The sequence below is a fragment of the Eubalaena glacialis genome, chromosome 17, assembly GCF_028564815.1.
Source record: "Eubalaena glacialis isolate mEubGla1 chromosome 17, mEubGla1.1.hap2.+ XY, whole genome shotgun sequence".
NCBI classification, from domain to species: Eukaryota; Metazoa; Chordata; class Mammalia; order Artiodactyla; family Balaenidae; genus Eubalaena; species Eubalaena glacialis.
The window spans coordinates 75,537,309-75,564,422 of NC_083732.1; the positions used below are offsets into that span (position 1 = coordinate 75,537,309).

A 27,114-nucleotide genomic window follows, 5' to 3' on the forward strand; every position below is an offset into this window, starting at 1 on the left:
CCAGAAAAGATGAAAACTAATTCAAAAAGATACAGGGGGGGGCTTCCCTGGTGGCGCAGTGGTTAAGAATCTGCCTGCCAATGCAGGGGACACGGGTTCGAGCCCTGGTCTGGGAAGATCCCACATGCCGCAGAGCGGCTAGGCCCGTGAGCCACGACTACTGAGCCTGCGCGTCTGGAGCCCGTGCTCCGCAACAAGAGAGGCCGCGACAGTGAGAGGCCCGTGCACCGCGATGAAGAGTGGCCCCCCGCTAGAAAAAATCATCTTAAAATTTGTATGGAGACACAAAAGACCCCGAATAGCCAAAGCAGTCTTGAGGGAAAAAAACGGAGCTGGAGGAATCAGACTCCCTGACTTCAGACTATACTACAATGCTACAGTAATCAAGACAATATGGTACTGGCACAAAAACAGAAACATAGATCAATGGAACAAGATAGAAAGCCCAGAGATAAACCCACGCACCTACGGTCAACTAATCTATGACAAAGGAGGCAAAGATATACGATGGAGAAAAGACAGTCTCTTCAATAAGTGGTGCTGGGAAAACTGGACAGCTACATGTAAAAGAATGAAATTAGAATACTCCCTAACACCATACACAAAAATAAACTCAAAATGGATTACAGACCTAAATGTAAGACTGGACACTATAAAACTCTTAGAGGAAAACATAGGAAGAACACTCTTTGACATAAATCACAGCAAGATCTTTTTTGATCCACCTCCTAGAGTAATGGAAATAAAAACAAAAATAAACAAATGGGACCTAATGAAACTTCAAAGCTTTTGCACAGCACAGGAAACCATAAACAAGACGAAAAGACAACCCTCAGAATGGGAGAAAATATTTGCAAACGAATCAACGGACAAAGGATTAATCTCCAAAATATATAAACAGCTCATTCAGCTCAATATTAAAGAAACAAACACCCCAATCCAAAAATGGGCAGAAGACCTAAATAGACACTTCTCCAAAGAAGACATACAGACGGCCAAGAAGCACATGAAAAGATGCTCAACATCACTAATTATTAGAGAAATGCAAATCAAAACTACAGTGAGGTATCACCTCACACCAATTAGAATGGGCATCATCAGAAAATCTACAAACAACAAATGCTGGAGAGGGTGTGGAGAAAAGGGAACCCTCTTGCACTGTTGGTGGGAATGTAAATTGATACAGCCACTATGGAGAACAATATGGAGGTTCCTTAAAAAACTAAAAATAGAATTACCATATGACACAGCAATCCCACTACTGGGCATATACCCAGAGAAAACCGTAATTCAAAAAGACACATGCACCCCAATGTTCATTGCAGCACTATTTACAATAGCCAGGTCATGGAAGCAACCTAAATGCCCATCAACAGACGAATGGATAAAGAAGAAGTGGTACATATATACAATGGAATATTACTCAGCCATAAAAAGGAACGAAATTGAGTCATTTGTTGAGACGTGGATGAATCTAGAGACTGTCATACAGAGTGAAGTAAGTCAGAAAGAGAAAAACAAATATTGTATATTAACGCATGTATGTGGAACCTAGAAAAATGGTACAGATGAACCGGTTTGCAGGGCAGAAGTTGAGACACAGATGTAGAGAACAGACATATGGACACCAAGGGGGGAAAACTGCGGTGGGGTGGGGATAGTGGTGTGCTGAATTGGGCGATTGGGATTGACATGTATACACTGATGTGTATAAAATTGATGACTAATAAGAACCTGCAGTATAAACAAACAAACAAAACAACTAATACTAAACTTTCATTGGGTTATTTGTATGGAAATATGTTAATATAAATGTTTCAGACATTACATGAAATTTCTAAAAATCTTATATGTTCTGGTATAATGTTATAAGTCATAATCCTAGTTATTACTTTAAAATGTATATCTCAGAAATAACTAATTTTCTTGTCAACTGCATTATTATGAACTTTCATCAAATCTTTAACCGTGGTCATTTTTAAGTCTTTTGTCATTTACAGACAGTTCTGGGTGTACTCTGATGCTTTTGTAAATATGTTCCTATAAAAGGGTTTCATCTTCAGGAAATTCATGGAAAAGACTCTGACAAGTACAGGTTTCTGGTACCTGACTGCACTGCTGAACTGAATGAATAAGCATTTTCAGAACTCTAATGAAAAACTGATGAGCTCATAAAAGTGCTAACAAAAGATCAAGATGAAAAAATTAATTACATGGGACTGAGTGAACTGATGAGGATGAGTATAATTTTTGTGACTTTCTGGTTGAATTTAAAAAAAGAAAAAATCCCACAAGAACTCAGAGGCAAAGAATATACAAATCAATTTTCACTGCAAAGTAAAGGAGCTGTTGCAGTGGAGGATTACTGGACTGAATGTCAATATTATGACATAGTATGAGTGTGTTTCATGTTTGGTAATTGCAATCATTGTTGCTTTTGTTGTGGTCATCCATGTACAATGCTTGGTGTCAGTCTATTTATTTCTTGTAAAAATAAAATACAGTGTGTGTGAAAAAAAAAAAAAAAGAGTGGCCCCCGCTCGCCGGAACTGGAGAAAGCCCTCGCACAGAAACGAAGACTCAACACACCCAAAAATAAATAAATAAATAAATTTTAAAAAGATACAGGGACTTCCCTTGTGGTCCAGGGGCTAAGACTCCACGTTCCCAATTCAGGGGGCCCAGGTTCGATCCCTGGTCAGGGAACTAGATCCTGCATGCCACAACTAAGACATGGCCCAGCCAAATAAATATGTAAAATAAATAAGTATTTAAAAAAAAAAAAAAGATACTTGTACCCCAGTGTTCATAGCAGCACTATTTACAATAGCCAAGACATGGAAGCAACCTAAATATCCATCAACAGAAGAATGGATAAAAAAGATGTGGTATATACGTACAATGGAATATTACTCAGCCATAAAAAGAATGAAATAATGTCATTTGCAGCAACATGGATGGACCTGGAAATTATCATACTAAGTGAACTAAGTCAGACAGAAAAAGACAAATATCATATGATATCACTTACATATGGAATCTAAAAAAAATGATACAAATGAACTTATTTACAAAACGGAAATAGACTCACAAACATAGAAAACAAATTAATGGTTACCAAAAGGGAAAGGGGAGGGAGGGATAAATTAGGAGTTTAGGATTAACAGATGCACACTACTATATATAAAATAGATAAACAACAAGGACCTACTGTATGGTACAGGGAACTATATTCAATATCTTGTAATAACCTATAATGGAAAAGAATCTGAAAAAGAACAGACATATGTATACAGAGAGATAGATGGATAGATGTATAACTGAATCACTTTGCTGTACACCTGAAACTAATACAACATTGCTAATCAACTATACTTCAATAAAAAGTTGTTTGTTTTGATAAAAAGTCCAATTTTCAATAACAATAGCAAAAAATATAAGAAATACAAAGAAACAGGAACATATGGCCCAAAGGGAAAAAAAGTTTACAGAAACTGTCCCTGAGAAAGCCCAGACGTTACTAGAAAGAAAGACAGATTTACTAGATAAAGACTTAAATCAGTTATCATAAATATATTCAAAGAACTCAAAGAAACCATTTCTAAAGAATTAAAGTATGAGAAAAATGTGTCATCAAACAGAGACCATCAACTAAAAGATATAAAGTATGCCCAAATGCAGACTTGAGCAGGTCAAAGAATTAGTAAGTTTAAAGACAGGTCAATTAAGATTACTCAGTACAAATAGAAAGTAATCAAAGGAAATAAACAGAGACCTATGGGACACAATTCTATGAGGCTTGCATTATCCTGATACCAAATCAAAGACATCACAAAAAAGGAAACTACAGATCAATATCCCATATGAACACAGACAAAAAGTCCTCAAAAATTACTAACAAACTGAATTCACCAACATATAAAAAGGATTATATACCATGAATAAGATCACCTCAGGAATGAAAGCTTGGTTCAACATACAGAAAGAAATTAATATAACACACTATATCAATAGAATAAAGTTTAAAAATCACAATGTCATCTCAATAGCTGAAAAAATAATTTGACAAAATTCAACACTCTTTCATGGTAAAAACACTCAATCTAAGAATAGAAAGAAACTTCCTCAAATGATGAGAGGCATCTATGAAAAAAACATAGCTAACATCTTAGATAATAGTGAAAGACTGAAAGTTTCTCCCTCTAAGTTTAGGAACAAGACAAGATACCTGCTCTTGCCATTTCTATTCAATATTGTTCTGGAGGTTCTTGCCAGAACATTTAAACGAGGAAAAGAGATAAAAGGCATCCAGACTGAAAAGGAAGAAGAAAACTATCTCTATTTGCAGATAGCATGACTTTGTTTATAGAAAAAAGTAAGGAGTTGACTAAAAAGATATTAAGACAAATAAATGAATTCAGCAAGATTACAAGACACAAAATCAGTGTACAAAAATCAAATATATTTCTGTATACTTACAATGAACTATCTGAAAATATAATTAAGAAAACAGTTCCATTTATAATAGCATCAAGAAGAACAGAATACTTAGTAAATTTAACAAAAGAAGTACAACACTTGTACACTAAAATCTACAAAACACATTACAATAAATTAATGAAGACACAAATAAATGGAAAGATATCTCATGTTCATGGATTAGAAAAATTAATATTGTTAAGATGGTAATACTCCCGAATTTTATTTGCAGATTCATTGCAATCTCTGTCAAAAGCCCAGCTGGCTTTTTTGAAGAAACTGACAAGGTGATCTTAAAATGTATATGGGAATACAAGGGCCCTGAAAAGTGAAAACAATCTTGAAATGAAAGTACACAGCTGGAGGAGTCACACTTCTTGATTTCAAAACTTATAACGCAGCAACAGTAATCGAGACAGTGAGGAACTGGCTTAATGATAGGCATACAGATCAATGGAATAGAATTGAGAGTCCAGAAATAAACCCTTACATTTATGGTCAATTGACTTTTGACAAGAGTGCCAAGATAATACAGTGGGGAAAAGAACAGTGTTTTCAACAAATTGTGCTAGGACAACTGGATAACTACACGAAAAAGAATGAAACTAGTCAACACCATGTATAAAAGTTAACTCAAAATGGATGAGAAAAATATCAGACTAAAACTATACAACTCTTAGAAGGAAACCTAAGAGTAAGTCTTCATGGTCTCAGATTAAGCAATGCATTCTTAGGATACCAAAAGCATAAGAAATAAAAGAAAAAGATAGATCATTTGAACTTCATCAAAATTTAAAAGTTTTGGGCTTTGAAAGACACTATCAAATAGCAACATTATTCATCATAATTGCCAAAATGTGGAGGCGACCCAAATGTCCATCAACTGTTGAATAGATAAACCCTGTCTATTTGTAAATAACGTTTTACTGGAACACAGTCATGGTCATTTGCTTACATATTATCTTTGGCTAGCTCCGTGCTACAATAGCAGAGTTCAGTAGTTGCAACAGAGACTGACCACATCACCTGCAAAAACTAAAACACTTACTGTCTGTCCCTTTTCAGAAAAAAAGTTTGCTTACCCTTACTCTGGGGTATATGGTCATTTGTAAGGCATTTCAAAATAAAACAAACGAACAAACAAAAAGAGTAATAAACTCATATTTTTCTGAGTGCTTACTATGCCCCTAAACTCTAGTAGCCAAGAAGTAGTAGAGCGTATACTTGCTTAGTCACTCTGCCTTGGACAAGTTACGTGAATTCTCCGAGCTCCATGTCCTCATCTCTAAAATTAATGTAATAATATCTGCTTCATTGGGTGCCATGGAGATTGAATGAGGTAAGATGTACTGTGATGGGATGAATTGTTCCCTTCAGAAAAGATATGCTGAAGTCCTAACCTTCAATATCTCAGAATGGGATTTTATTTGGAAATAAGGTCACTGTATCAATAGATGTAATTAGTTAAGATGAGGTCATACTGGAGTAAGGTAGGCCCTCCCTCCAATAGGATTGATGTCTTTATAAGAAGATGGCCGTATGAAAACACAAACACACAGGGAGAATGCCATTTGACAATGGAGGCAGAGACTGGAGTTATCCTACCACAAGCCAAGGAACGCCTGGGCTACCAGAAGCTAGGAAGAAGCAAGGAAGAATCCTCCCCCAGAGGCTTTTAAGGGACTTTGGCCCTGTCAACACCTTGATTTCAGATGTCTAACCTCCAAAACTGTGAAAGAATACATTTCCATTGTTTTAAGCCACCCAGTTTGTGATATTTTGTTATGGCAACACTAGGAAACTAATGCACATTTGAAGCTCTTAGAACAATACCTAGCATACAATAACTCCATAATTCATGCTAGAAATTATTCTCGATGGCTTTACCTTGTTGTTTCTGTTAATCTTCAAAATAATTTTATAAGGGAGGTGTATTAATCTGCTCAGGGTAACATAATGAATGAAATACCATAGACTGGTGGTTTAAACAACAGAAATTTATTAATTAATTAATTTACTTATTTAGGCTGTGCTGCACAGCTTGCGGGATCTTAGATCCCAGACCAGGGATTGAACCCAGGGCCACGGCAGTGAAAGCGCCAAGTCTTAACCACTGGACCACCCGGGAATTCCCAAACAACAGAAATTTATTTCTCACAGTTCTGGCAGCTAGAAGTCTATGATCAAGGTGCCAGTATGTCAGGTTCTGGTAAAGACCCACTTCCTGGTTTGCAGATGGACAACTTCTTGATGCCTGCTCACATGGTGGAAAGAGACAGAGTGAGAGAGGGGAAGCAAGATTTCTGGTGTCTCTTCATACAAGGACACCAATCCCATCAAGGGGACTACACCCTCACGACCTCATCTAAACCTAATTACCTCTAAAAGGCCCCACTTCCAAATACCAACACATTGGGGGGTTAGGGCTTCAACATATGAATTTTATGGGAACACAATTCAGTCCATAGTAATAGGTATTATTAACTCCCTTTTATAGGTATGAAAACTGGCCTCAGTGAGATTAATACAGAAGAAAAAATATAAAAGGGTAATGTTATTAAAAGGAGATTCCTGTAGATGTGTGAATTCCTCCTGGGCATTTTCACATACAACCGTGTAGTTTCCATAGCAACGGTGGTATTATAGACCCTGAAATCAGAGAGCCTGAGTTCATTTTCACCTTCTGCCATTTACCAACTCTGGGACCTTGGGCAAGTTACTTAATGACTAGGAGTCTCAATAGCCTTCCCTGCAAAATGAACGGTTCCTCACCTCATGGAGTGTGAGCATTACATGACAAAATGCAGGTCAAGAGTGTCCCAGAGTGCCTGGCACAAAGTAGACATCAAATAAGAGTTAAAACTTCAAAGATAAATACACAAAGATGTTTGGTGGAGCTGTGATTGTTAGAACAGATTTGGACAACTTCGATATCCAACAATAAGTTAAATAAACTATCATTCACTCATACTGAGACGCTATACAAGCATAAAACAGAATAAGATAGATATACGTTGACTTCCTGGGTTCTTTTTCCTGTCCCTACCTACTGTGTGACTTTAGGCAAGTGCTTTAACCTCTGTGCCTCAGTTTCCCCAGCTGAAAAATGAAAATAAAAGCAGTACTTATTTCACAGAGTTGTCATGAAGGTTAAATAACATATTGTCTATATAAGATGCTTAAAATATTCTGAGGCACATAGCAAGCACATGCTAAATATTAACCATTATTATAATTCCATTTGTATGGAAGGAAGGAAGGCTAATGACTCATTTATAGAAAAAGACACAAGAATCTGCTACTAATTGTTATTTCCTGGGTGTAAGCATGGGAAGTAGGAAGGAGAAGGGCTTCAACTTTCTCTTTACCCCTTCTGTACCACTGGAAACAAACCAACCCCCCAATTATTAGCTGTCTCTTGTCCTTCCTTCTTTCTCCGGTAATGAAGAGCAGACCTGATGGTGCCTGAGCACTTTCTTTTGCTGCCAGGCAGGGCTGCTCTTCAGCTGGGACTTGTGAGCACAGCAGATAAAAGACTTCCATCCTGGTTGGTCAACAGTCTCATCCTTCCCCCATGGTCCAGCAAGGTAAAGGTTAACTCCTGGCCTGCTGGGGCCCTCCGGGAACCTTTGGGATGCTGATTCACAGTGACCCTGGTTTCTTTAGGGTCCTGTAGTCTAGGTTAGGAGATATTTTGGCTCTCCCTCCTGGTGCCAGGCGCAGAGCTTGGGGCTGTGCACCTACTGTATCTGCCTCTAAATAACTCTTCAAGGTACTTATTCTCATTTACCAAATGATGAAACCAAGGTTACCTATTACATGATCTGCCCAAGAGCACACAGCTCATTAAGTGGCGTCTCTCTGGCTCCCAAGACCATGCTCCTTTCACTATGTGTCTTTGCTTTCATTGGCTCACATTCCATCTCTAAAAGTATTTGTATGCTCTGCTTCAACAAATTCTTTTCAAAAAGTTTATTTTACCAGCATTGTAGCTCTGGTTTGTCTCAGCTGGTTTAGCAGTTTCAAGAACAGAGCAGAGTGATCAACTCTGTGAATAATTAACGAGTGGAGTTTGATCTCTGGCCTAAAATTGACTGTTCAACTTTTTTGCCCTGAACAAAAAGACAAGGAAAATTTCCTTATATTGGCACTTTTCAATGCCTGGAGAGAAAGGGAAGCCAGAAGAATCATTCTCACTCTGGCCCCCTCTAAGAGATGTAGTCCCCTGTCCAAGGTCACAGGGGCTGAACCACACTTAGTGACTGGGACTTGACTCCATGGAGACTGGACTTGGTTTTGGAAATTAAATAGTTTCAGTTTAAGTCATTATGTGTGACCTTGGGCAAAGTTACTCATTCTCTCCCCTGGCTTCCTTTGTCATTTGTAAACAGGAGTCATAGTATTTATAGGCACTAAGCTAATATTCTGCAGAAATTAATATTTTTCAGAAGTCATCAACCAATCACAATGCTGCACACAGAGCTACAGCAGGGTCCTGGAGGCCCCAGCTCCACAGGCAGGTACCTGTTTTTGGACTGTGGGAATATCCACGGTGGCCCCAGGGCAGTGGCCAGGTGGCCAGGAAGATGAGAGTGCTACGGTGGTGAGGGGTGGGTTTCAGGGAAGCAGCTGTTTATCAACTGATATGAAAGTGTTTCAATATTTTAACAACAGGTACAGCTGTAGAATGAACACGGGTCCTTTGCAATGTGAGGATGCATTTCCAGGGGAACTTACTCTGTGCTTGGTACTATGGCTAAACTTACCAATGATTCCATATAATCTTCACAAACACTATGGAAAGTGCTACTTCAAGCCCCTTTTTACAGATAAGGAAATTCTAACACTCTTATTATAAAAGTGACAATGGCTGGTAAGTGGTAGAACAGTGATCCAAATTCAAGCTGACCCGTGGCAGAGCCAGACTTGTATGCAAAAAGGGAGAGAGAAGGAAATCCTGGGCAATAATGCACAACTAAATTTGAGAACATGGGTAGGAAAGGATGAATAAGAGAGCTGGGCTGTAGGACAATTCAAATGAGGAATAAAAATGCTGCAAGACACACAGAGTCCTTGGGCAAAAATGACATTAAAAAACATTTATCCGAGAAGCAAGAAGAACTACAATCCTGCAGCCTGTGGAGCAAAAACCACATTCACAGAAAGACAGACAAGATGAAAAGGCAGACGGCTACGTACCAGATGAAGGAACAAGATAAAACCCCAGAAAAACAACTAAATGAAGTGGAGATAGGCAACCTTCCAGAAAGAGAATTCAGAATAATGATAGCGAAGATGATCCAGGACCTCGGAAAAAGAATGCAGGCAAAGATCGAGAAGATGTGAGAAATGTTTAACAAACATCTAGAAGAATTAAAGAACAAACAAACAGAGATGAACAATACAATAACTGAAATGAAAACTACACTAGAAGGAATCAGTAGCAGACTAACTGAGGCAGAAGAACGGATAAGTGACCTGGAAGACAGAATGGTGGAATTCACTGCTGTGGAACAGAATAAAGAAAAAAGGATGAAAAGAAATGAAGACAGCCTAAGAGACCTCTGGGATAACATTAAACGCAAGAACATTTGCATTATAGGGTTCCCAGAAGGAGAAGAGAGAGAGAAAGGACCCGAGAAAATATTTGAAGAGATTATAGTAAAAAACTTCCTTAACATGGGAAAGGAAATAGCCGCCCAAGTCCAGAAAGTGCAGAGAGTCCCATACAGGATAAACCCAAGGAGAAACACGCCAAGACACATAATAATCAAGCTGGCAAAAATTAAAGACAAAGAAAAATTATTAAAAGCAGCCAGGGAAAAATGACAAATAACATACAAGGGAACTCCCATAAGGTTAACAGCGGATTTCTCAGCAGAAACTCTACAAGCCAGAAGGGAGTGGCATGATATACTTAAAGTGATGAAAGGGAAGAACCTACAACCAAGATGACTCTAACCGGCAAGGATCTCATTCAGATTCGATGGAGAAATCAAAAGCTTTACAGACAAGCAAAAGCTAAGAGAATTCAGCACCACAAAACCAGCTCTACAACAAATGCTAAAGGAACTTCTCTAAGTGGGAAACACAAGAGAAGAAAAGGACCTACAAAAACCAACCCAAAACAATTAAGAAAATGGACATAGGAACATACATATCGATAATTACCTTAAACGTGAATGGATTAAATGCTACAAGCAAAAGACACGGGCTCGCTGCATGGATACAAAAACAAAACCCATATATATGCTGTCTACAAAAGACCCACTTCAGACCTAGGGACACATACAGACTGAAAGTGATGGGATGGAAAAAGATATTCCATGCAAATGGAAATCAAAAGAAAGCTGGAGTAGCAATACTCATATTAGAGAAAATAGACTTTAAAATAAAGAATGTTACAAGAGACAAGGAAGGACACTACATAATGATCAAGGGGTCAATCCAAGAAGAAGATAAAACAATGACAAATATATATGCACCCAACATAGGAGCACCTCAATACATAAGGCAACTGCTAACAGCTCTAAAAGAGGAAATCGACAGTAACACGATAATAGTGGGGGACTTTAACACCTCACTTACACCAATGCACAGATCATCCAAAATGAAAATAAATACGGAAACAGAAGCTTTAAATGACACAATAGACCAGATAGATTTAATTGATATTTATAGGACATTCCATCCAAAAACAGCAGATTACACTTTCTTCTCAAGTGCGCACGGAACATTCTCCAGGATAGACCACATCTTGGGTCACAAATCAAGCCTCAGTAAATTTAAGAAAATTGAAATCATATCAAGCACCTTTTCTGACCACAACACTATGAGATTAGAAATCAATTACAGGGAAAAAACGTAAAAAACACAAACACATGGAGGCTAAAAAAAAAAAAAACATTTATCCCACTTGCACTTACAAATGAAATAAAATGTTAAGAAAAGATGAATCTTCAGAAAGGGTAGACAGAGGTTCTTTTGCACTTTGCTTATTCAAGCAACTTTGAAATTATGCCCAAATAAAAAGTTAAAGTAAAAAAGCAAAGTCCTTTGCACATGGAACTTCATCTTCCTTGGTTCTCTGTAATCTCTCAGTTGGATTATTCAGTTTCTTGCCTTTATCAACTCATTTTTCAGAGTAACGGGGCCACCAAGGAAAATCTTATTCTAATATTCCACCTACTCAACTTTCAGCAGCACTGCAGAAATCTGAAGAGAAGCCGTTGTGATTACGTGATTTGGAAAAGCTTGCAAATGAGAATGAGTGTAACGTGCAATGTGGCAGGAAGAACCTTGACCCAGGAGTCAGATGACTGTGGACTGAATCTTGTTTAGTCCATTTTGCAGCTCAGCAAGCCTGGAAGAGTCATAACTTCATCTATAACATGATAATCACAGTGGGGAACTCCTAGGTTATGCTGGGAATTAAATGAAATACCATTTGCAAGGTTCCAATCATGGGCTCCAGCATATAGTATGTGCTCAATAAACATTTTATTTCCCATTCTCTGAGGCCCAATGTCCACACCTATTAAGGAGAGACTGCAAAGATCAAATGTGATAATCTGTGAAGCATGCTTTGGAAAGGCATCCCATTACAAATGGGTATTGTTATTGCTGGAGATGACCAACATAACCCAAGTGTCCTCTTGCTCCTAACTACGTTTCACAGTGGAGTGTCTCATTCTGTTTTTATTATTTTCAAGTTTCTTCTAACTCTTTAATCTGGATTTCTCCAACAAGCACACACTATGGAATTTATTTATTCCTCCAAACACAATTCACATCACCCTAAAGTGCCTAATCCAGGGCTGTGGACACTCCAAACACATAAACATTTGCATTTCCAAAGTGAAGGCTAAGGATATGAGAGGCAATAAAATGAAAGGTTTGCCCAAATTGATGCTGTAAATTGGTAAAAATATGAGGCTCTGGGTATTCGCTCCCCATTGCACCAAATCCTCAATTTTGGGATTTAGACTGGTCAGAAAACATAATCCCTGGCCTGTACAGACATCTTTTTGGGGGGGCGGGAGGCATTATTCTGCTCACCACATTATCTTAGTCCATGGCATCACAGTACAGTTAGGAGGTATTTGGTACAATGTTAGTTTATTTATTTATTTATAAATTTTACTTTCATATATATGCACACACATACATACACACACACACATACATATATGTGGGCATTTACTTGTGATACACAGTGCATTTCTTATTGCAGGTAAATAGTCAGAAAGTGAAAAATACTGCTCTCAAGCAAGAAAGAATAACCTTGGTGTGTTTAGGAAGATAAATATAAGCCTGTGAGGCTGGGATATACCCTGAAAGGGAGGGTGATAAGAAGTGAGGTCAGCAACATAAGCAGAGGCCAGGCTGTGCAGGCCAACAGGCCATGGCAAGGAACTTAGATTTCATTCTAAGCACTATTGCAAGCCACTAAATGATGTTAATCAGTATGTTTCATACTCCGAACTACATTTTTAAAAGAAGGATAACTTTGGATACCTCCCACCACTACCTTTCTACTGTTTGTTCAAGTTCATAGATTGGACTCTAGAATTTGCCAGGCTGATCCAATAACCAAGTGCTTTGGAGGGAATTAGAATGTTTGTAATAGAATAAAACTGGTAAACCACTGAACTGAATTCTTGGAGATACTAATAAGACTAGCTCAGGTGGTGAAAAATAAAACTCTCATAGAAACTCTAACAACAATCTACTAATTTTTACCTATGAATAAGCAAATATTTTCAAACACTTGAGAAAGTTATTAGTATTACTGTAAATTGGCACAATTCTTTATAGAGTGCTATATGGTTGTCCCTATCAAAATTTAAATTTTGCATGACCCTGAAGCCAGAAATTTCACTTCAATGATTATATCCTTCAGAAATATTCACATATATACCAAGACCAGGTGTAGCAAGATGCTTTCAGTACCATTTATAATTAGGAAAAATTGGATATCAATGGGCATCAAAGACAGATGCACAGCATGATCTAATTTTTAAAAATCTGGGAGGAGAAGGCAGACAGCAGAAGCAAGAACTACAATATTGCAGCCTGTGGAACAAAAACCACATTCACAGAAAGACAGACAAGATGAAAAGGCAGAGGGCTATGTACCAGATGAAGGAACAAGATAAAACCCCAGAAAAACAACTAAATGAAGTGGAGATAGGCAACCTTCCAGAAAAAGAATTCAGAATAATGATACTGAAGATGATCCAGGACCTCGCAAAAAGAATGGATGCAAAGATGGAGAAGATGCAAGAAATGTTTAACAAACATCTAGAAGAATTAAAGAACAAACAAACAGAGATGAACAATACAATAACTGAAATGAAAACTACACTAGAAGGAATCAATAGCAGACTAACTGAGGCAGAAGAATGGATAAGTGATCTGGAAGACAGAATGGTGGGATTCACTGCTGTGGAACAGAAAAAAGAAAAAAGAATAAAAAGAAATGAGACCTAAGAGACCTCTGGGACAATATTAAACACAAGAACATTCGCATTCTAGGGGTCCCAGAAGGAGAAGAGAGAGAGAAAGGACCCGAGAAAATACCTGAAGAGATTATAGTCAAAAACTTCCTTAACATGGGAAAGGAAATAGCCACCAAGTCCAGGAAGCGCAGAGAGTCCCATACAGGATAAACCCAAGGAGAAAGACACCGAGACACATAGTAATCAAGTTGGCAAAAATTAAAGACAAAGAAAAATTATTGAAAGCAGCAAGGGAAAAACGACAAATAACATACAAGGGACAACCCTCAGAATGGGAGAAAATATTTGCAAACGAATCAATAGACAAAGGATTAATCTCCAAAATATATAAAGAGCTTGTTCAGCTCAATATTAAAGAAACAAACAACCTAATCCAAAAATGGGCAGAAGACCTAAGTAGATATTTCTCCAAAGAAGACATAAAGATGGCCAAGAAGCACATGAAAAGATGCTCAACATCACTAATTATTAGAGAAATGCAAATCAAAACTACAGTGAGGTATCACCTCACACCAATTAGAATGGGCATCATCAGAAAATCTACAAACAACAAATGCTGGAGAGGGTGTGGAGAAAAGGGAACCCTCTTGCACTGTTGGTGGGAATGTAAATTGATACAGCCACTATGGAGAACAATATGGAGGTTCCTTAAAAAACTAAAAATAGAATTACCATGTGATCCAGCAATCCCACTACTGGGCATATACCCAGAGAAAACCGTAATTCAAAAAGACACATGCACCCCAATGTTCATTGCAGCACTATTTACAATAGCCAGGTCATGGGAGCAACCTAAATGCCCATCGACAGACGAATGGACAAAGAAGAAGTGGTACATATATACAATGGAATATTACTCAGCCATAAAAAGGAACGAAATTGAGTCATTTGTTGAGACGTGGATGGATCTAGAGACTGTCATACAGAGTGAAATAAGTCAGAAAGAGAAAAACAAATATCATATCTTAACGCATGTATGTGGAACCTAGAAAAATGGTACAGATGAACCGGTTTGGAGGGCAGAAGTTGAGACACAGATGTAGAGAACAAACGTATGGACACCAAAGGGGGAAAACCGCAGTGGGGTGAGGATGGAGGTGTGCTGAATTGGGCGATTGGGATTGACATGTATACACTGATGTGTATAAAATTGATGACTGATTAAAAAAAAATAAAAATAAAAATAAAAAATAAATAAATAAATAAAAAACATACAAGGGAACTCCCATAAGGTTAACAGCGGATTTCTCAGCAGAAACTCTACAAGCCAGAAGGGAGTGGCATGATATACTTAAAGTGATGAAAGGAAAGAACCTACAACCAAGATTACTCTACCTGGCAAGGATCTCATTCAGATCCAATGGAGAAATCAAAAGCTTTACAGACAATCAAAAGCTAAGAGAAGGGGCTTCCCTGGTGGCGCAGTGGTTAAGAATCTGCCTGCCAGTGCAGGAGACACGGGTTCGAGCCCTGGTCTGGGAAGATCCCACATGCTGCGGAGCAACTAAGCCCGTGAGCCACAACTACTGAGCCTGCGCATCTGGAGCCTGTGCTCCGCAACGGGAGAGGCCGCGACAGTGAGAGGCCCGCGCACCACGATGAAGAGTGGCCCCCACTCGCCGCAACTGGAGAAAGCCCTCGCACAGAAACGAACACCCAACACAGCCAAAAAAAAAAAAAAAAAAAAAGCTAGGAGAATTCAGCACCACCAAACCAGCTCTACAACAAATGCTAAAGGAACTTCTCTAAGTGGGAAACACAAGAGAAGAAAAGGACCTACAAAAACCAACCCAGGGGCTTCCCTGGTGGCGCAGTGGTTGAGAATCTGCCTGCCAATGCAGGGGACACGGGTTCGAGCCCTGGTCTGGGAAGATCCCACATGCCGCGGAACAACTGGGCCCGTGAGCCACAACTACTGAGCCTGTGCGTCTGGAGCTTGTGCTACGCAACAAGAGAGGCCGCGACAGTGAGAGGCCCGCACACTGTGATGAAGAGTGGCCCCCACTTGCCACAACTAGAGAGAGCCCTCGCACAGAAACGAAGACCCAACACAGCCAAAAATAAATAAATTAATTAATAATTTAAAAAAAAAAAAAAAGAGCAGGCTTCCAGTCAGGTTCTGAGTCTAATCTTTAAAAAAAAAAAAAAAAAAAAAAAAAAACCAACCCAAAACAATTAACAAAATGGTAATAGGAACATACGTATCAATAATTACCTTAAACGTGAATGGAATAAATGCTCCAACCAAAAGACACAGGCTTACTGAATGGATACAAAAACAAGACCCATATATATGCTGTCTACAAGAGACCCACCTCAGACCTAGGGACACATACAGACTGAAAGTCAGGGGATGGAAAAAGATATTCCATGCAAAAGGAAATCAAAAGAAAGCTGGAGTAGCAATACTCATATCAGATAAAATAGACTTTAAAATAAAGAATGTTACAAGAGACAAGGAAGGACACTACATAATGATCAAGAGATCAATCCAAGAAGAAGATATAACAATTATAAATATATATGCACCCAACATAGGAGCACCTCAATACATAAGGCAACTGCTAACAGCTCTAAAAGAGGAAATCGACAGTAACACGATAATAGTGGGGGACTGTAACACCTCACTTACACCAGTGGACAGATCATACAAACAGAAAATTAATAAGGAAACACAAGCTTTAAATGACACAATAGACCAGATAGATTTAAGTGATACTTATAGGACATTCCATCCAAAAACAGCAGATTACACTTTCTTCTCAAGTGCGCATGGAACATTCTCCAGGATAGATCACATCTTGGGTCACAAATCAAGCCTCAGTAAATTTAAGAAAATTGAAATCATATCAAGCACCTTTTCTGACCACAACACTATGAGATTAGAAATCAATTACAGGGAAAAAACGTGAAAAACACAAACACATGGAGGCTAAACAATACGTTACTAAATAACCAAGAGATCGCTGAAGAAATCAAAGAGGAAATCAAAAAATACCTAGAGACAAATGACAAGGAAAACACGACGATCCAAAACGTATGGGATGCAGCAAAAGCAGTTCTAAGAGGGAAGTTTATAGCTATACAAGCCTACCTGAAGAAACAAGAAAAACCTCAAGTAAACAGTCTAACCTTACACCTAAAGGAACTAGAGAAAGAAGAACAAACAAAACCCAAAGTTAGCAGAAGGAAAGAAATCATAAAGATCAGAGCAGAAATAAATGAAATAGAAACAAAGAAAACAATAGCAAAGATCAATAAAACTAAAAGCTGGTTCTTTGAGAAGATAAACAAAATTGATAAACCATTAGCCAGACTCATCAAGAAAAAGAGGGAGAGGACTCAAATCAATAAAATTAGAAATGAAAAAGGAGAAGTTACAACAGACACCGCAGAAATACAAAGCGTCCTAAGAGACTACTACAAGCAGCTCTATGCCAATAAAATGGAAAACGTGGAAGAAACAGACAAATTCTTAGAAAGGTATAACCTTCCAAGACTGAACCAGGAAGAAATAGAAAATATGAACAGACCAATCACAAGTAATGAAATTGAAACTGTGATTAAAAATCTTCCAGCAAACAAAAGTCCAGGACCAGATGGCTTCACAGGTGAATTCTATCAAACATTTAGAGAAGAGCTAACACCCAACCTTCTCAAACTCTTCCAAAAAATTGCAGAGGAAGGAACACTCCCAAACTCATTCTAGGAGGCCACCATCACCCTGATACCAAAACCAGACAAAGATACTACAAAAAAAGAAAATTACAGACCAATATCACTGATGAATATAGATGCTAAAATCCTCAACAAAATACTAGCAAACAGAATCCAACAACACATTAAAAGGATCATACACCACGATCAAGTGGGATTTATTCCACGGATGCAAGGATTCTTCAATATATGCAAATCAATCAATGTGATACACCATATTAACAAATTGAAGAATAAAAACCATATGATCATCTCAATAGATGCAGAAAAAGCTTTTGACAAAATTCAACACCCATTTATGATAAAAATTCTCCAGAAAGTGGGCATAGAGGGAACCTACCTCAACATAATAAAGGCCATATATGACAAACCCACAGCAAACATCATTCTCAATGGTGAAAAACTGAAAGCATTTCCTCTAAGATCAGGAACAAGACAAGGATGTCCACTCTCACCACTATTATTCAACATAGTTTTGGAAGTCCTAGCCACGGCAATCAGAGAAGAAAAAGAAATAAAAGGAATACAAATTGGAAAAGAAGAAGTAAAACTGTCACTGTTTGCAGATGACATGATACTATACATAGAGAATCCTAAAGATGCCAGCAGAAAACTACCAGAGCTAATCAATGAATTTGGTAACATTGCAGGATACAAAATTAATGCACAGAAATGTTTTGCATTTCTATACACTAATGACGAAAAATCTGAAAGAGAAATGAAGGAAATACTCCCATTTACCATTGCAAGAAAAAGAATAAAATACCTAGGAATACACCTACCTAGGGAGACAAAAGATCTGTATGCAGAAAACTATAAGACACTGATGAAAGAAATTAAAGATGATACCAATAGATGGAGAGATATACCATGTTCTTGGATCAATACTGTGAAAATGACTATACTACCCAAAGCAATCTACAGATTCACTGCAATCCCTATCAAATTACCAGTGGCATTTTTTACAGAACTAGAACAAAAAATCTTAAAATTTGTATGGAGACACAAACGACCCCAAATAGCCAAAGCAGTCTTGAAGGAAAAAAACAGAGCTGCAGGAATCAGACTCCCTGACTTCAGAGTATACTACATAGCTACAGTAATCAAGACAGTATGGTACTGGCACAAAAACAAATATAGATCAATGGAACAAGATAGAAAGCCCAGAGATAAACCTACACACCTATGGTCAACTAATCTATGACAAAGGAGGCAAGGATATACAATGGAGAAAAGACAGTCTCTTCAGTAAGTGGTGCTGGGACAACTGGATAGCTACATGTAAAAGAATGAAATTAGAACACTCCCTAACACCATACACAAAAATAAACTCAAAATGGATTAGAGACCTAAATGTAAGACCGGACACTATAAAACTCTTAGAGGAAAACATAGGAAGAACACTCTTTGACATAAATCACAGCAAGATCTTTTTTGATCCACCTCCTAGAGTAATGGAAATAAAAACAAAAATAAACAAATGGGACCTAATGAAACTTAAAAGCTTTTGCAAAGCAAAGGAAACTACAAATTAGATGAAAAGACAACCCTCAGAGTGGGAGAAAATATTTGCAAATGAATCAACGGACAAAGGATTAATCTCCAAAGTATATAAACAGCTCATGCAGCTCAATATTAAAAAAACAAACAACCCAATCCAAAAATGGGCAGAAGATCTAAATAGACATTTCTCCAAAGAAGACATACAGATGGCCAAGAAGCACATGAAAAGCTGCTCAACATCACTAATTATTAGAGAAATGCAAATCAAAACTACAATGAGGTATCACCTCACACCAGTGAGACTGGCATCATCAGAAAATCTACAAACAACAAATGCTGGAGAGGGTGTGGAGAAAAAGAAACCCTCTTGCACTGTTGGTGGGAATGTAAAATGATACAGCCCCCATGGAGAACAGTATGGAGGTTCTTTAAAAAACTAAAAATAGAATTACCATATGACCCAGCAATCCCACTACTGGGCATATACCCAGAGAAAACCGTAATTCAGAAAGACACATGCACCGCAATGTTCACTGCAGCACTATTTACAATAGCCAGGTCATGGAAACAACCTAAATGCCCATCGACAGACGAATGGATAAAGAAGAAGTGGTACATATATACAATGGAATATTACTCAGCCATAAAAAAGAACGAAATTGGGTCATTTGTTGAGACATGGATGCATCTAGAGACTGTCATACAGAGTGAAGTAAGTCAGAAAGAGAAAAACAAATATCGTATATTAATGCATATATGTGGAACCTAGAAAATGGTACAGATGAACCGGTTTGCAGGGCAGAAATTGAGACACAGAAGTAGAGAAAAAAACATATGGACACAAAGGGAGGAAAGCAGCAGGGGGTGGGGGTGGGGGTGGGATGAACTGGGAGATTGGGAGTGACATGTATACATAGATGTGTATAAAATGGATGACTCATAAGAACCTACTGTATAAAAAATAAATAAAATAAAATTTTTTTTTAAAAATGGGAGAATATATGCAGATAAACATATCTGAATGTTTACAGAAAAAAGTCTAGAAGGAACACACAATACACTTAATACCAATAACCCTTGGTTAGAGGTGGAACAGGGTGAGAAAAGGCAGTGGAGGATATCCTTCACTTTTACTATGTATACTTTGGTATTTGAACTTCTTTTATATTAAGGACATATTTTTTAAAATATAAAGTTGGGAATTCCCTGGTGGTCCAGTGGTTAGGACTCAGTGCCTCTACTGCCAGGGGCCCAGGGTTGGATCCCAGGTCGGGGAACTAAGATCCTGCAAGCCGTGTGGCACAGCCAAAAAAGTAAAATAAGATATAAAGTGATAAAATTACATTAATAAAAATACCCATAGGCTTAAAGTGCAGGTAGAGAGAGACATTAACTAGGGAGGTAAGAAAGTGATCATAGCTTTGTGATGATATCAAAGTCCAGAGCTTCAATTCTTCAGTTGTCAGGTTGGGTAGAAACCAGAGTCAAATGCACTTGGGTTGTTCACATGTATGTGTGTGTGTGTGTGTGTACATACATATTTATGATTTTCTCCCAAACACCTGGGGCCAGATGGTGTTAACCATTACGAAACCAGATGTTTCATCACCTCTGACCATCTTAACTCTGATTAAGTTTGTTTGGCTTAACCTGCTCCAATCTGAAATTCATCTGTGAGATTTTGGGATTGAGTCATGAACACTGGGCAAAACAGAAAAAGAGAAAATGGATAATGACAGCAACCAATCCCTGAGCATATACCTTCCTGCCAGGACCACTTCTGGGTGATTTATGTATATTACTACTAACTCCATAACCCTGCTTGATAGGTGACATACTATACCCACTTTACAAATGAATACAATGCAGGCTCCCAAGCCAGGGGAGGTCATCTGTCCAGGTGGTGTAGCAAGGGAGGTGCTGGGGTGTCAGCCCAGGCTTAATTCCAACCATAGGCAATGTTTTCCCCAGTGCCTCTCAGCTCCCTCAAAACACAGAGAAAGCAGCCTCAATCCTCACCATGTTGGAACTGCTTGGCTATGCCCAAAGTCAGCTGGATAATGGTGCTAAAGATAAGAGAACACTTCGACTTAATATCCTTTCAGAGTTTTTGATAATGTTCCCTAGTTGGCTGAAACCTATATCAGCACTATGAAAAAGAAAAAAGGAATTGCTAAGCAATTTATAGTATTTGTCCTCAAAACCCCCTCCCCCCACCACCCACCCCAGCCACATACAAAGACAGATGTGTGTCTTACTCCTAAAATACAGGATTGATGAGATGTGAGCAGGATTATGTCAGAACTTTTCTCTGATAATACCTCCCCTTACCTGCTTAAGTCTACCCAGGAAGCCTATCCTGGACCCTTCCCCACCCCACTATGTGGGGTTAGCCACCAGACCCCCTGCCCCTCCAGTGCCACCATAATTCCTGATGCCTACCTATCCTCCACCATCACACTTTAATCACAAGGTATTGCATTCATTGTTTGCCTGTTTTCCTCAGCGGAATGTGGGCAGGCACGTGTAGCATAGGGACCCTGCGGCATTCCTATTTCTAGCCCTAGCGAGTAGCACATTGCCTGGTAGGCCCCAATAAATACTTAAAGAATGAATGAACACAGTTCTAGCCAGGAATGTCTGTTGGAAGGGCAAAGAAAGCAGAAGGGCCCAGCAGAGAAGTGTCTCTTAAGGTTTGATAAGAGCAGCTGAAAATAGTCCAATTCTTAGCTTGGGAAGGGAAAGAAATAAAGAACATGTCTTGTGTAAAACTCCTTTGCATGATACTATAATGGTGGATGCATTTGTCAAAACCAATGAATGTACAATGCAAAGAGTGAAAACTAGTGTAAACTATGGTTGATAATGATGAGTCAATATTGGTTCATCCATTGTAACAAAGGCACCACTCTGATACCCATGTTGATGGAAGGGGAGGCTGTGTGGTTAGGAGGGGGGTTATATGGGAATTCTGTGCTTTCCACTCAATTTTTCTGTAAATCTAAAACTACTCTAAAAAATTAAGTCTATTAGTATTTTTTTAAAGTAGTAAAATAGATGTCAGCACAAAGAACTGCCACCATGTGATGTTTTATGGCTTTATGAACAACCTTGCTCTTTCTCAAATACAAAAAGAAATAGACCCTATTAAAATAAAGTAGAATAAATCACGCCTATCTATTGAAGATAAAGAAGAATTCTCTCAAGGGTATGATGTATTGGCCAAGAGTAGAGCCAGGTGGCAAAGAGAAATGTACTCGAGTGTGTGTGGGAGGGGGGAATGGGGGAAGGAATCAGTGCTCAAAAAGCAAAATTAAAAAATTTAAAACAAACAAAAATTCTAAACATTTTTTCCAAAATAAAGGAGACATGGATTAATTTATTTCTATTACCATCTTTTTTCTTATCCATGGCCCAGATCTGGACTTCTAATATGAAAGATCATAAAACAATTTGCCAATTCTCAAAAAAAGTTTTGTGTACAGTTCCTACTTTTCACAATAAAAGCACTCCCTGAAATTCCATCATATTATTACTATCACTAACTTTTTTACATTTTACATATTAATTTTTTATATGAATGAGGTGAGGCTTAGGGTTATGGCCAAGGAATCAGTACTAATTAGTATTAATTAATTATAATTAAGTAGAGCAACTACTATAACCATCTCAAAGTTGCACTTGGAATCTTGTCATAGACTCCTGCTCGAGTTGGGTGCTCCACACACAGAAACGTAGATCCAGGGTCCTAGAGGGTAAAGGGACTTCCTCAACGTCATATATTCTTTTTTTTTTTTAATATAAATTTATTTATTTATTTTTGGCTGCATTGGGTCTTCATTGCTGTGCGCAGGCTTTCTCTAGTTGCGGCGAGCGGGGGCTACTCTTTGTTGTGGTGCGTGGGCTTTTCACTGCGGTGGCTTCTCTTGTTGTGGAGCACGGGCTCTAGGTGTGCGGGCTTCAGTATTTGTGGCACGTGGGCTCAGTAGTTGTGGCTCGCAGGCTCTAGAGCGCAGGCTTAGTAGTTGTGGCGCACAGGCTTAGTTGCTCCGCAGCATGTGGGATCTTCCCGGCCCAGGGCTCAAACCCATGTCCCCTGCATTGGCAGGCGGATTCTTAACCACTGCGCCACCAGGAAAGTCCAAGGTCATATATTCTTAACAGAGCCATTTGTGGCAGAGCCAACCAATATGGCCACCATGCCACACCTAAGTGTCCCATATGTGCTTGATTTACTATGTCTCGTGTAAGCCAGTGAACACCACTATATTGGAGGCACTAATTTTTAAATAAGTCAAGGTGGCTTAAAAAAGTTACTAACTTGGCAAGGTCACATAGCAGGTCAGCTGGAAGCAGGCCTGTGTGACCTGACCTCAGCCTGGAGGGGTAAAAAGAGTCACAAAGGGCAGAGAGAAGAGGGGCAGTTTGAGGAGGGATTGTCACAGTGCCCAGCCACAGGGAAGGGGGCATAATTATGGGTTGGCCAACTTCACCCTAGCCCTGTCACTATTACACAGGATGGATAAGGACGTAAAATTCCTCATGGCTGAGAGTTGCCTTTCCTCTTTTTCCTGCCTCTTTTTGCCTCCCAGAGTCACTTGCTCCAGAGTTGCTGCAACAAGAGGGAAAATACGTGTGCTACTCAGATCGTGCTGCATGCCGAAAGTTGGAGCAGAATAAGGTTCTATGCATTCTCCTAGGGTAAGGAGAAGGGAGGAGTGGCCAAAGGGGTGGAAGTGGTCAGATGATCTCTCTGTGGAGGAACCATGGCCTAGGGCTTGGAAGACCAGCATTCCTGCTCCTGGCCAGAAGCAGTCGATTATTAGCTACGTGTCCATGTACAAATCACCTCATTTCTCTAAACCTGTTTCCTCAACTATTAAATGAAGATATTAGTATCTGTCCAGAAAGGCTATTGTGATGATTAAAATAGGACAGTGCAGGCAAGGTGACCTCATCACTGTCAATATTACTATCTATTGCAATAATCCCTTCTTATCCCCTCTTGGCTCTCCAGCACCTAGCACCTTAAAAGTTCACAGGAAATAACTTGTTTAATTAATGAGTAAACATATAAAATGTAGAAACAAGTTAAATGGTTCTTCTACTAAAGATCAAAGCTCAAGAAACATTTCAAACACTACAGCAGTAGCTAAACAACTTACGTATTAACTAGAGTTATTTAGCTAAGAAATTCTCCAAGACTAAAGGGAAGACTTCTCTCTCCCAGACAGTAACTTTATTTTGAATAAGGCTTTTGAACACCTATAATATCCCAGATTTTCTCTAGTTAATCTCAGTAGCTAATGATCTGGGCTTTCTGTGCATTGTTTCATTTTGGACTCAAAAACAACCATTTGAAGTTGATACTATTACTATATTATATTACATGTATCATATATTATGTTATTTTACAAATACAACTGATATTCATAATTGAATTGACCAATGCAATAAGCCACATTGCACATAGGAAGAAATAAAGTTTCCAAGCAGGTGTCTCATTTCTCCCAAGGTTACCAGCAGAGCCAGAAGTAGAGAAACCCAGGTAGTTTGACTGTCAAGCCTTAACTGCTATTTGATTCTGTGGGCCTAGGACCAGACCCTCTACCTCCAGTTTAGCCTAACAACTGAGAATCCTCAAAGTTATGAGGTTAAAAAGAAGGCACGGAATATTGATAATCAAACCTTGGGAGTTAATTACATTGTTGCACAAGTTTCCCAAAAGAGCAGTGAGCTAATCTTTGGAGTCATTTATGGCCACACTAGACAAGGCATGAGAGACTGTATTATAGCAGTGGCTTGTGTTAGCCAACTGTACAAAAGAGCCTCTATTTCAATCATGGCTCCAAGGCTATGGCGCGCAGGCTATAAAACCTCTTGCTCCCGCTTACCTCTGTTCCCATCAAGCCCAGCCTGGCCACTTCTCCTTTCACTTGCACTGGGCAAAGGCCCGAATTCACACACATCATTACCTGGCTGGCAATACAAGCCATCAATAGCATGAGCAGTACAGCCTCTAGTTCTGGAAGAGGGGAGGACAGAGTCACATTTGCTCTCCCTGTTCAATCCATCCTAAAGACCACCGCGACTTCACCTCTTCAAACCACAGTCCTGACATCACCTTGAGTTAATAGGAGGTCTTTCTAGACCAACAAATCCCAACCTCCAAATTCATTCATTCACTCAAACTTTGAGAGTATCTCTGCCTGTTCCTGTGTTAAGTGTCAGATACACTGAATTAGACAACAGGTTGCAGAAGGGAACCCCAAGGAGAAATGGCTACCACTGGAGCATTAAGCAAAGGCATTCTGAGAGCACTCAACCTTCATTCATTCAATCCCCAGCCTTCCTCCCTGAATTAATGTAATCAGTGTCCACTCTGAAGCACCTGGCTTTCTCCTCTACCTCTTCCAAAGTTCAGCATAAATGCATCTTCAGGGAAGCCTACTGACTCGGCGATGGAGAGAGAGTCTCTCCCTACACCCTGCACATTTCTTTCACTGCACCTATCACATCTCTAAATTCCTTCTTGTGAAGATTTTGGTAGTAAGTAGTTATCTGTCTTACCTATTAGAAAGTAAGTCACATGAGGACGGACACTGTGGATCTGGTTTACCTTAGGCAATGGAATTTAGGAGACTCCCCATTAAATACTTCGTGAATATTAGTTACATCCTTTCCTCTATCATCGTTGTACCTTCAGGGCTTTGATCTGATTTCTCCAATTTCTCTGAGTACTCCAATTAAACCTACACATATCTGCTTTATTTGAATACCGATCAACCATCAGCACTTCACAGGACCACCTTTCATTATATTTGTTCTACATGTATGAGCGAAATTTGATTTCCCCTTAGAAACAAGCTCAGGGGTAGAGATTATCTAAGGTTTTTGTTCGTCTGTAATCTTTATATGTTCTAGTATCTCGTCTAGGGCTCAGCATCCTCTAGCCCTTCATACTCAGTACCTTGCTGTGATTGCAAATCACAGACACTAACCTTTCTTGCATCTACTGTGCAGATAAAATTGTGTTTAATAAGCAGTTTTCCAGGAAACTCAGTAAAGGGAAGTAAAAGCCCTTTTGCACACATTTTGGGCCTGTTCATTTTGGAGGTCCTTTTAAACACTTCCAAACATGTCATTTTCCTACATTAAGCAAACTCAGTCCATTTAGGAGAAAGAGGAACAGCAGCCTCCACCAAAATCACCCCAAATATTTATATGCACATTCTATATTAGGCTCCCTTCCCTCTACTTTCCTGTGCAATGAGAACCATGATAAATTAAGGACAACCACTCTAGGGAAAAATGGTCTCACTGCTGCTTGAGCTCTCGATAACCTTCAGCATTCAACACTCTTCCTATTTAAAATCCTCACGGAGCCTGTTGATGGAGCCCAGGTTTTTGAGCCTCACAGGACTGTGGTAGTGACTTCAGGTGCTGGTCTAAGGAGTGCTGGTGGCCTCCCACACACCAGTCCCAGAGGACACATCTGCTCCTGTACCTACTGCTGGCACCTGCATCCTTTATCATGTCAGCAGTGCCACTTGATCACATGTGCCTGTTTTCTGTAATTAAATCACTCAGCGAACCCATTCCCTTTGTCTGGGATTCTGAAACCACCTAAGACGCAACATGGGTTACTGATCTTATTACCAAACCTCCCCAGTACAGACTCCAAAATGTGAGTGTGGTTTCTGGCAACGTTTGCATGGATCCTGAAAAAATCAATGGGTATTGAAAATTTATGTTCACAAGACGTTCTTCATGAACATGGAGCCTAGAAGCAATAGGTGATTAATTCCCACACAGTAAATGCAGGGAGGGTTTTCAGTCACTAAAAGAATTCATCAAAATGTTTACTGAGTAATGTAAAGATGAAACACACTTA

The 27,114-nt window shown here is 39.0% G+C and overlaps 1 protein-coding gene across 3 annotated transcripts in view; it reads right to left on the reverse strand.

Moving 5' to 3' along the window:
• LRATD2 (LRAT domain containing 2) overlaps positions 1–27,114 on the reverse strand; it is a 344,774-nt gene that overhangs the window by 311,761 nt on the left and 5,899 nt on the right. The gene's annotated exons all lie outside the window — the stretch shown is intronic.